Genomic DNA, 11,389 nt, shown 5'->3' with positions numbered 1-11,389 from the left:
GTTTGAGTGTGTGTGAGTTTGTGTATATATGTCTATGTATGTATGAATGTGTTTATGTGATGTGTGTGTGTTTGTATGTATATGTGTGTTTTTATGTGATGTGTACATGTGTATGCATGTGTGTGTGTGTTTGTGTGATGTGGGTGGGTGTGTGTTTGTGTATATATGTCTATGTATATATGTATATGTGTTTATGTGATGTGTGCGTGTTTGTATGTGTGTATGTATGAGTGTGTATGCATGTGTTTGTGTTTAGGTGTGTGTACATATGTATGTTTGTAAGGTGTGTGTGTATGTGTCTGTGTTTGAGTGTGTGTGTTTGAATGTGTGTGCGTGTGTGTGTGTGTGTGTGTGTGTGTGTGTGTGTGTGTGTGTGTGTGTGCACCTCCATTTTGGTTAAGAGTCATGGTTGACAGAGTAAATTGTGAACTTTTCTTGTTCTCAGTTTCCTTCCGAGGGTTCTTTTCAGGATCGTCACTGAACTCCAGACAGCGTCCAACTGTCGTTCATTTATCGTAGTATTTATTCCCAAGGATGGTTTTGAAGATCTCAGTGAGGGGTTTTCTTTATCACTCCTGTAGCTCTGACTGCCACTGATACCATTTCAGTTTTCTACAGTTTCCAAGTCCTTTTGACCTCATTTTTCAGATCCTTGTATTTGGTGATTTTCCTGATTTCTGCATCATTTAGTTCAAAGTCATTGGGAACTGAAACCTCGATCAACAATGCGACTTTTCCTTATCGTGTTTGAGCACCGTGTCCGGACGCAATGCTTTGTTTGTGATGTCCACACTTGACGGATCATCTTATCACACGTGAGCATTACTAATTCATTTTCGCGGATTGGCACTGGTTTGTGCTTCCACGATTGTTCTGGGACCGGGATGTTGAAATGTTTGCAGATGTGCCAGTGGATTACTCCACAGATGCTGTTGTGTCTTTCTGTGTCCAGCTGTTTTGACATGAGTTGTTTGTTTTTTTTTTTGTTTTTTTTTTGTATACCTTGGCGAGACTCGTATGAGAGCTAACACACAATGCACAGCAAGGGGGCATGAGACAAGAGGGGTGGGAGTGGGAGGGACAAAACAGTGGGGAACAGACACATTAGGAGATCTGTGGAAGGGAGAGGGATGGGACGAGGAACATGCGGAAGAGAAGATGGACATTCCAGGGACTTTCAGAAAGGAAAGCAGGGGAATTGAAGGAAGTGGGCTTGGGTGGATTATCGGGGGTAGAAAAGATCGAGGATTTGGATGGGGGGTGATAAGAGGTGGTGGTGAACAGCTGCTTTGAAAGCCTGGAGGGAAGAATGGGAAAGAATAGAGTGAGGGAGTTTATTCCAAAGGCGGGAAAAAAGAGGAATGAAACATTGAAGGTGAGCAGTGATTCGTGATTTTGGTAGTTTTACCAGAAGGGGGTTGTTGGCGGACCTTGAGCGCCCTGTGGAAATGTGGTGGGGACAAATCGCAGAGAGAGCAGGGGGGGCAAGGCTGGAGAGGAGACGGTAGAAGACAGAAAGACCACCGAACAACCTGTGGTGATTGAGTGAGAGGCCCAAAGACTCAGCTTCATTGCGGGAGATGCCGATGATCCTAAATGCCCTGGTTTCGACAGTGTGAAGCCGAGAAAGGTGGGAGGCAGGAGCACCAGCCCAGAGGGGAGAGCAGTACTCCTCAGGCTACGGACAAAAGCTTTGTAAGTGGTCAGGAGCTCAAGAGGGCCGAGGACGGACTTTGCACGACGGAGGATTCCCAGTCGCCGACTGGCTTTGGAGGCGAGGTTGGAAATGTGACTTTCCCAGGAAAGGTCATGGCAGGTAGTGAGACCCAGAAGCTTGAAAGAAAAGACTTCTTCCAGAGGATTGTTGAGAAAGTGGATGGGGGGGAGGGGGGGTTAAACGGTCCTTTCGAAGAGACATAGTGAGAGTGTGAGATTTGTCTGGATTGAAAGACATGTTCCACGTGTTGGACCAGTTTGTGATTTTATCCCGATCTGCAGTGAGCGAAGAAGCTGCTGCTTGCCGGTCTGAGGGATGACGGATGGTACGGCAGAGGGTGGAGTCATCAGCAAAGAGATATAGAGGATTTTCCAGAGAGTCGGAGAGATCATTGATGAAAACCAGAAAAAGAACAGGGCCCAGAACGCTACCTTGAGGAAGTCCAGCCTGCACAGGAAGAGGGGATGAAAGAACTCCATTTAGGGCCACACGTTGGCTGCGACAGGAGAGGAAGTCTGCGAGCCATGAGTGGAGATGGCGTTGGATACCATGGGAATTACACCTCAAAAGTAGGTTACTGGTACTTTCTGTTTCTCCCCCACAAAACCTGCATTTTCATTCAATTGGCTCAATCCCGCCATTTCTTAAATGCACTGGAGTAATGTGCTTGGTCTTGAGTATTTGTGATGACTCGTTCTCCATCGCAATTAATTTGACCTCTTCTTTGCCATTCCAATGAGCCTTCGTTGTCGATCTCTTTCCTCTCAAGCTCTTTTATGAATCTTCCTGCTCCTTTGTCATTCTCCCATTTGTCACAGTACATCTGCTGATTTTTTTTTTTATAGTTTTCCCTTTTTTTTCTTTGCAATCATTGGGGCTGTGTTTGTTTCTGTTTCGTTTTCATGTGTAGTATATGAAAGTTTCACTTGTTCTCCTTAACCAATAGTCCCCCATGCTTCATGCATTGAATACGCTTAGCAGTGGAGTACTTCTCCTCTAAGATCCAGCACTGTTCATTCAATCTTCTGCGATTTGTCTGGAGCCTCATAACTGTTGGTTGCAGAACAGGCGACACCTTTTATCTTTGGTGTGGAGCTCTGTGTGAACTCGTTTGTGGTTATTCAAGGTAAACAAATAACGAAACACTTTAGAACACACAGAACACTTGTACAGTTTCTCCCCAGTGTGAACTAGTTTATGTGTATTCAAGTTTGATGATTGATTAAAAGCCTTCAAACACACACAACACTAGTACGGTTTTTCCCCAGTGTGAACTCGTTTGTGGTTTTTCAAGGCTAATGACTGATGAAACACTTTAGAACACACACAACACTTGTATGGTTTATCCCCAGTGTGAACTCGTTTGTGCTCATTCAAAGTTGATAAATGACGAAAAACTTTAGCACACACAACACTTGTATGGTTTTTTTCCCCAGTGTGAACTCATTTATGTGTATTCAAGTTTGATTATTGACGAAAATCCTTCAAACACACAAAACACTCGTACGGTTTCCCCCCAGTGTGAGTTCGGTTGTGGTTTTTCAAGGTTGATGACCAACGAAACCCTTTAGAACATACAGAGCACTTGTACGGTTTCTCCCCAGTGTGAACTCGTTTGAGGTTATTCTCCCCTTGGTTGGGTTTCTCCCCAGTGTGAATTCGTTTGAGGTTATTCTCCCCTTGGTTGGGTTTCTCCCCATGGTCGGGCTTCTCCCCTTGGTTGGGTTTCTCCCCAGTGTGAAATCGTTTGAGGTTATTCTCCCCTTTGTTTGGTTTCTCCAAATGGTTGGGTTTCTCCCCAGTGTGAACTCGTTTGAAGTTGTTGTCCCCTTGGTTGGGTTTCTCCCCTTGGTTGGGTTTCTCCCCAGTGTGAACTCATTTGAGGTTATTCTCCCCTTGGTTGGGTTTCTCCCCGTGGTTGGGTTTATCCCCTTGGTTGGGTTTATCCCTAGTGTGAACTCGTTTGAGGTTGTTGACCGCTTGGTTGGGTTTCTCCCCAGTGTGAACTCATTTGAGGTTATTCTTCCCATGGTTGGGCTTCTCCCCTTGGTTGGGTTTCTCCTCAGTGTGAACTCGTTTGAGGTTATTCTTCCCTTGGTTTGGTTTCTCCCCTTGGTTGGGTTTCTCCCTTTGGTTGGGTTTCTCCCCAGTGTGAAATCTTCGGTGTTGATGTCGATTCGATGTCTGAGTACATGTCTTGGGACACAGGGAACGATTGTAGGGTTTCTCCCCCAAATGTTTTCTTTGATGTTGATGTAACTTTGATTCACAATCAAACTCCTTGTTACACACAGACGGGTATGGTTGTTTCTTTCTTTGGATCTGCTTGGGTACCTTTAAATCCCTTGTGTGGATGTCGTGAGACATGCTGTTCAATTCAACAGAGTCCCGACAAGAAGGCATTTGCTGATTTAAACAATCTTCTGTGTTGAAGAACTCGATAGAGTCAGGAAAATACACCATTTTCATTTCTTTCTCTGCAAAGACAAAGAACCATCAGAACTGATTAGGTGATGATGTGTTTCGCTCAAGGAATTATGGAATACAATCAGGATCAGATAAATTATACATGGCAAACGTTAGACTTTCTTTTTTGAAGGAAAGATAAATCTTTGTTGATATTTTTCCGTGTTTGGTGATTCCCAATGACGAGCGAGATGATCTGAGATCATCATTACAAAAGAAAACTAGAAAAAGAGCAATCAGAGATTGAACACCCTCACCAGGACTTGTTTTGGTTACTTTCAGGTAAATCCAATATGGCTGCCAAATCATGTGAACGATGACGTCATATGTGTGACTTTTGTTCGTCATGGATCGGCGGTCATATGTGTAAAGTTTTGCCTTGATCTGTTCAGCCATTTTAGAGAAGATTTTTTTAATTAAAAAAACCCAAAAAACAATATGGCTGCCGAATCACGTGACTGATGATGTCATGATTTTTTTTTCCTGTGCACCGTTTTATCCCCAGATGACTCTCAAAAATTTCTATACTGATCGGATGTGGCATTCTACATATGCAATTATGACCGTAACGAGGGCACCTATGATGTCATAAAAAATTTATCCTCATTCCCCATGAGGAGTCCTTGCTATGTGACAAGTTTGAAATTTTTCTTTGATACGGTTTCAGATACAGAGGTCCAAAGTATTTCCGTTTTTCCAATATGGCTGCCACACCACGTGACCTATTACGTCATAATTATCATTGAAACATTCTACATGAGTATTCGCTCGATGGTGAAAATTTAGTCTCAATCTGACAAGAAGTTGCGGAGAAAAACACGAAAGTTCTGTGCGAACAGACAAACAAACAAACAAGCCGGTAGGCAATGAGGGATTCGCTAGGATCGAAGCGCTGGATACGATGCTTTTCATTGTGACCGATCCACCGGCGAAGATTCATTGCCAAGACCTATTGGTTCACAAACAATTGTTCCTCTGCCTGGCAAGATTTTTCCTATTGCGTATTTTGCCAACTGGCACTCCTCATAAAAAATAACGTTAAATAGACACCCTATTTTTGAAGGACTACCATCCAATAATTAGGAATCCAATAATTAAAGGTGGAGTGTGGGTCATGGAATCGTTTACGGTAAATAAATAAATAAGGCGGAGTGTGGGTCGTGGAATCGTTTTCGGTAAATAAATAAATAATTGGAGGTGGTGTGTGGGTGGGGAATCGTTTACGGTAAATAAATAAATAATTGGAGGTGGTCTGTCGGGAGGAGAATCCGAAATGGTAAATAAATAAATAATTGGAGGTGGTGTGTGGGTTGTGGAATCATTTTCGGTGAATAAATAAATAATTAAATGTGGTGTGTGGATCGTGGAATCGTTTTCGGTAAATAAATAAATAATGAAAGGTGGTGTTTGGGTGGGGAATCGGTTTTGGTAAATAAATAAATAATTAAAGGTGGTGTGTGAGTCATGGAATCATTTTCGGTAAATAAATAAATAATTGGAAGTGGTGTGTGGGTGGGGAATGGTTTTTGGTAAATAAATAAATTATCGGTTTGATGGTTTGTGCTGTGGAGCCTCACGTTGCAGACACACACACACACACACACACACACACACACACACACACACACACACACACACACACACACACACACACACACACACACACACACACACACGCACGCACACACGCGGAAAACCTGATAAACTTCTCTCAACGCCCTTGTTTGACCACACCTCCAGAGCCACACAATATTTTTCATAAGCCAAGCCCACTTTCCATAAGCCACGCCCACTTTCCAATGCCACTTTCTCTAAGCTCCGCCCACTTTCCTCAGCCCCTTATAAAAAAATGACGGTGAATAGACACCCAATTTTTGAAGGACTACCATTTGAAAAATAAAACCTCAATCAAAAATCGGCTTGAGTGAAATTTTCTAAATATCTTGAAGTGATTAATTCCGAAGTCTCGCTTCTCTGCATTCAAAACTGAAGGACAAGAGTAGGGTAAGAATACTGATTCTGGCTCACTTTTCCCCATGTAAATGAATGGGGGATTTTCAGCGATTCCCTTTTTTTTTCCCTAAAAATAAACCCCCTTTTTATCCCAAGGTATATTTATTTGTCTCCCCTTTTAACTTGGAGGTTGAACCTCATTGAATTGAATACCTGGGGGTTGAACAGCTCACTCATTGAACCTATAAAGATTTGTTCATTCTCAAATTCCTTCAATAGTTTAATTTTCTTTGCACAATAATCCCCATCTAAAATATTGACAAACAAAACATTTGAATCTTTATATTTTTTAAGATACCCCATTTGTGCCATTACGAAATGATAAACTTCTCTTAATGCTCTTGTTTGACCACCTCCTGAGCCACAGGTTATTTTTTTGTTAAGCCCCGCCCACTTTTCTTTAAGCCCCGCCCACTTTTGCTAAGCTCCACCCACTTTTTGTGAGGTATTTTTCTAAGCCACGCCCACTTTTCCTAAGCCCCGCCCACTTTTGCTAAGCTCCGCCCACTTTTCATGAGGTATTTTTTCTAAGCCACGCCCACTTTTTCTAAACCCGCCCACTTTTGCTAAGCTCCGCCCACTTTTCATAAGGTATTTTTTCTAAGCCACGCCCACTTTTCCTAAGCCCCGCCCACTTTTGCTAAGCTCCGCCCACTTTTCATAAGGTATTTTTTATAAGCCACGCCCACTTTTCCTAAGCCCCGCCTACTTTTGCTAAGCCCCGCCCACTCTTACATCATTTCCAGTTCATCTCTGACTCACAAAGAAATCACTAGAAAATTACAGGATGTTATGGTTTTGAAAAATTTCCTAATGAAGGCTTGCCTAGGCTTGCCCAGGGAATTTCCAAAGGAAACCACACCCACCAGTCTTTCTCTATAAAAGCTTCAAGCCCAGGCTCCATTTTAAACATTTGTTTTTGCTGGCAATGGTGTGCTGTGTGCTTGCCTGGAACTCTCTGTCTTGTATGGAACTAAACCTTCAAGTTGATGAACTGGATTCAAACCTCTTATCTGTTGAGGTAAGATTTTTATTTTTCTATTTTCAAACTTTGATTGAAGCATACTCAATTAATAATTAAATAACTTAATTAATACATTATTATTTTCTCTCACAGGAAATTGTGTCTGAAATACGAAATGAAAATACTGCTTTTGCTACAACTTGGGGCGAAATTGTTGGCTTGGTTGAAGACCTTATGAGCGACCAAGACCTTGAGTGGGATGACTTTGGGGTTCTTTGGAACTCTCTGACTTGTATGGAACTAAACCTTCAAGTTGATGAACTGGATTCAAACCTCTTATCCATTGAGGTAAGATTTTTATTTTCCTATTTTCAAACTTTGATTGAAGCATACTCATTTAATAATTAAATAACTTAATTAATACATTATTATTTTCTCTCACAGGAAATTGTATCTGAAATACAAAATGAAAATACTGCTTTTGCTACAACTTGGAGCGAAATTGTTGACTTGGTTGAAGACCTTGTGAGCGACCAAGACCTACAGAACGAGCAAGACCTTGAGTGGGATGACTTTGGTGTTCCTTGGAACTCTCTGTCTTGTATGGAACTAAACCTTCAAGTTGATGAACTGGATTCAAACCTCTTATCTGTTGAGGTAAGATTTTTATTTTTCTATTTTCAAACTTTGATTGAAGCATACTCATTTAATAATTAAATAACTTAATTAATACATTATTATTTTCTCTCACAGGAAATTGTGTCTGAAATACGAAATGAAAATACTGCTTTTGCTACAACTTGGGGCGAAATTGTTGGCTTGGTTGAAGACCTTATGAGCGACCAAGACCCACAGAACGAGTTCGTCCTTGATGACCCAACCAAAGACTTATACCTTGGAGACCAGCAAAATCCTGAAAAAGAGTTTTACAGCAATAGTACTCATTGTGAGTTATCAAGACAATACCCACTGAACAAGTTATACGTTGATGAGCCAGAATACAAGTTTTACCTTGGAGACTCACAAATTTTGAAAAAATCAGTAAATGAGTTCTGCCTTGATGGTTTAAATAACTACCTTGGAGACTCAGGAAAAGGGTTCTGCCAAGATGGTTCTAAATATGGGAACTACCTTGGAGACTCACAAATTTTGAAAAAATCAGTAAATGAGTTCTGCCTTGATGGTTTAAATAACTACCTTGGAGACTTGGAAAGTTGGGGTTATTTTGAAGACTTGAAATGCTACCACTCTTTGGGATTTAAACCTATCAAGAAAGTTCTTACTCCCTCTTTCTATATCATCAAACCTGAAAGCCTTAAAAGACAGAATTGGAAGAAGAGAAAAAAAAAACGTAAAATATATATATAGGTGGAAATCTCATTTTGAAAAAGACATTGTGTTGGGTGAGGATTGAGTTGGGGTTGAGATTTTGAATGTGAGGGTTGGGGTTGAGATTTTGAATGTGAGGGTTGGGACACACACACACATACACATCAACAAACAAAAGTTAAGCCTTGACTATTCAGTTGAGGATTCTGTGTTTGGGGTTCACAGATCTAAGAACGTCCACCCCTTGACAAACATTATATACTGTTATACACCTCGGACTTGGCCCTCGAGTGTCCACAACGGTGTATAGTAGGAGGGAGTGAAGCGCCAACCTATTGCTCCCATTGCACACACACACACACACACAAACAAAAGTTAAGCCTTGACTATTCAGTTGAGGATTCTGTGTTTGGGGTTCACAGATCTAAGAACGTCCACCCCTTGACACACATTATATACTTGTACACCTCGGACTTGACCCTCGAGTGTCCACAAAGGTGTATTATCTGCTTAGTTTTGTCTTTTGTAATTCCTGTGAATAAAATGAACCTAAAATCTCTTCCCCTTCCAAATCATATATTTTATAAGTCCAAGGAACTGTATCTATTACATCAACAATTTTAAAAAGTTCTTTCGTCCATCGTTCAGTAAAACCCTTTTCAAAATGAGATTTCCACCTATATATTCTTACGATATCACCAACTTTGAACTTAGGTTTTCTGACATTAATCTCTTTTTCATATTTTAATTTTGTAAATGTTTCTGATGGTTTCATATTTGTTGACGTGTGAATCGTGTCATTATACTTATCCACAATATCCTGAATAAAAGATGACCATTGTTGTGAACCGAGTTGTGTGAATTTTTTATATAGTCTCTCTTTTAAGGTACGATTAAAACGTTCAACAACAACTGCCTTCCCTTCATTAAAGGTACTGTATAATGTAATACTGTTATTTTTTAGAAAATTCAAAAATGTCTTGTTATAAAACTCTCTACCCTCATCAGTCCACAATTTTTTAGGTTTTCTCTTACTTTTATTAAATATCTGTTGAAAAGCTAACATAAGAGTATTACCTGTTTCGTTTTTTAAAGGGACAACCCACGCATATCTACTCCTCAAATCAATAACGGTTAAAGCATACTTGTACCCCTTATCATTATTGAGTTCAATCAAATCAGCAGACCAGATATAATCAACTTCCTTGGAATAAACTTTCCTTCTCTGAAACTTTGTGAATATTGGTTTATGTAATTCATCAGCTAATTGCTCTTCAGTCTTAATGGCATCATTAGAGCCTATAAGTTTTTTGAATTTCCAAGTCCAAGTTTCAATTTAGCACTAATCATCTTCTTCACGATGAACCTATCAACTTTTTCTCTCAAGGTTGGATTTTGTATCAGAGACAAATTATACAACATTTCTCTATCGGCTTCATGCTTTTCTTCCAACGTTGTGGTATTCCCATAATCAATATCGTGTCTCATGCACACTTCATCAACTCTATTGATTGGTTTACTCCAGGATTTAGGATTGTCTGCCTCATCTAATCTTTTATCCAAGTTTGTGCCTGGACCACAGAAAGAATACCCTGGAAGATGTAATTCCCCTGGTATTCCAGTAGTTGTAAATTTACTTCCTGATAAAAACTTTTGTATATCTCCTCCGAGTTTGTGTTTGGAGATAAATTGATTTTTTTGAACCACACACCGAACATATACCTTTTTGTATAACCCTGTTATTTTTACTTTTAATATATGAAATATTTTTAGTATTAGTTTTCTTTTTACATTTGAGACAATAACTCATTTATTTATGAGAAAAATTCCTGCAGAGTGCAAAAACCTTTTTAGTTTCCAACATGCACATTTGAATCTTAATTTTTAAAACATAAAGAATCCTTAGAAATGCCTTCACTCTCTCCTCCATTTATTTAAGAAAAAAAAAAAAAAAACTTGAATTAAAATCCATATCTTGTCGATGCTAATAGTCTTGTCGAAAGTATTGCAAATAGACTTGTCAATTCTTTGTTTTCCTCCTCGGTGGGTTGAGTTATTTTCTGTAATACCACCAATCTTTTTTTAATCTCACTGGTTTCCATATTTTGATATTTATTTTGTCTCGCTCTTTCCTCACTCTCCTTCTCCCTCTCCTTCTCTCTCTCCTCCTTCTCTTTCTTGTCCCTCTCCTCCTTCTCTCTTCTCCTTTTCCTCCTTCTCTTTCTTCTCCCTCTCTCTCTTCTCTCTTTCCTCCCTCTCTCTATTCTCTCTTTCCTCCTTCTCTCTCTTCTCCTTTTCCTCCTTCTCTTTCTTCTCCCTCTCCTCCTTCTCCTTTTCCTCCTCTTCCCTCTCTTCTTCAACTCCTTCCTCATCCCTTACTATCCTTGAATCGTTTACACCCCATAGAATATTATACATATATTCATCAGGATTTCTTGTTATTCCTGTATCCAAAATAAATTTTTTTCAACAGGAAACCAATAAAATTTCTTTTGAATTTCTAAAAGAGCCTTACCTTTTCTTAACCTTATAATTTTTTCATTATTTAACATTCTAATTAAATCTAAAGTTGTCGGTTTATCAACATCAGCATAATGCCAATCTTTTATTGAAAATACCTCATTCTTATGTTGTAGAACATATTTATTAAAATAACGAATACCCTTTTCTTGAAGGTATGCTTGGACACAGAAATGATAATTTTCTTGAAGCCTTCTTGCTGTCATTTATGTATTAGAAATATATGTTAGAATAATATTATGGCACGAAACACCTCCCCATCTTCCCATAGTTAAATCATTTTGTATTTCCTTACTTATTATATATAATCCTGTTTTTTCTGTTTTCATGAGATAAACAAGGGCAAAACCATTATTATATTTACCCTTATTAAATTCTTT

The 11,389-nt window shown here is 39.6% G+C and overlaps 1 long non-coding RNA gene across 1 annotated transcript; it reads left to right on the top strand.

Moving 5' to 3' along the window:
• The first annotated feature begins 7,318 nt into the window (after positions 1 to 7,318).
• On the top strand, positions 7,319 to 9,048 carry LOC147023298 (uncharacterized). The gene is made up of 2 exons (XR_015060128.1): positions 7,319 to 7,508; positions 7,605 to 9,048. It is a non-coding gene; the product is annotated as an uncharacterized LOC147023298 (long non-coding RNA).
• Positions 9,049 to 11,389: the final 2,341 nt, after the last annotated feature.

The sequence above is a fragment of the Eptatretus burgeri genome, chromosome 7 (genome assembly GCF_056783735.1).
Source record: "Eptatretus burgeri isolate ZD-2024b chromosome 7, Ebu_testis_v1, whole genome shotgun sequence".
Taxonomy (NCBI): domain Eukaryota; kingdom Metazoa; phylum Chordata; class Myxini; order Myxiniformes; family Myxinidae; genus Eptatretus; species Eptatretus burgeri.
This window is presented reverse-complemented; position numbering and strand designations above follow the sequence as displayed.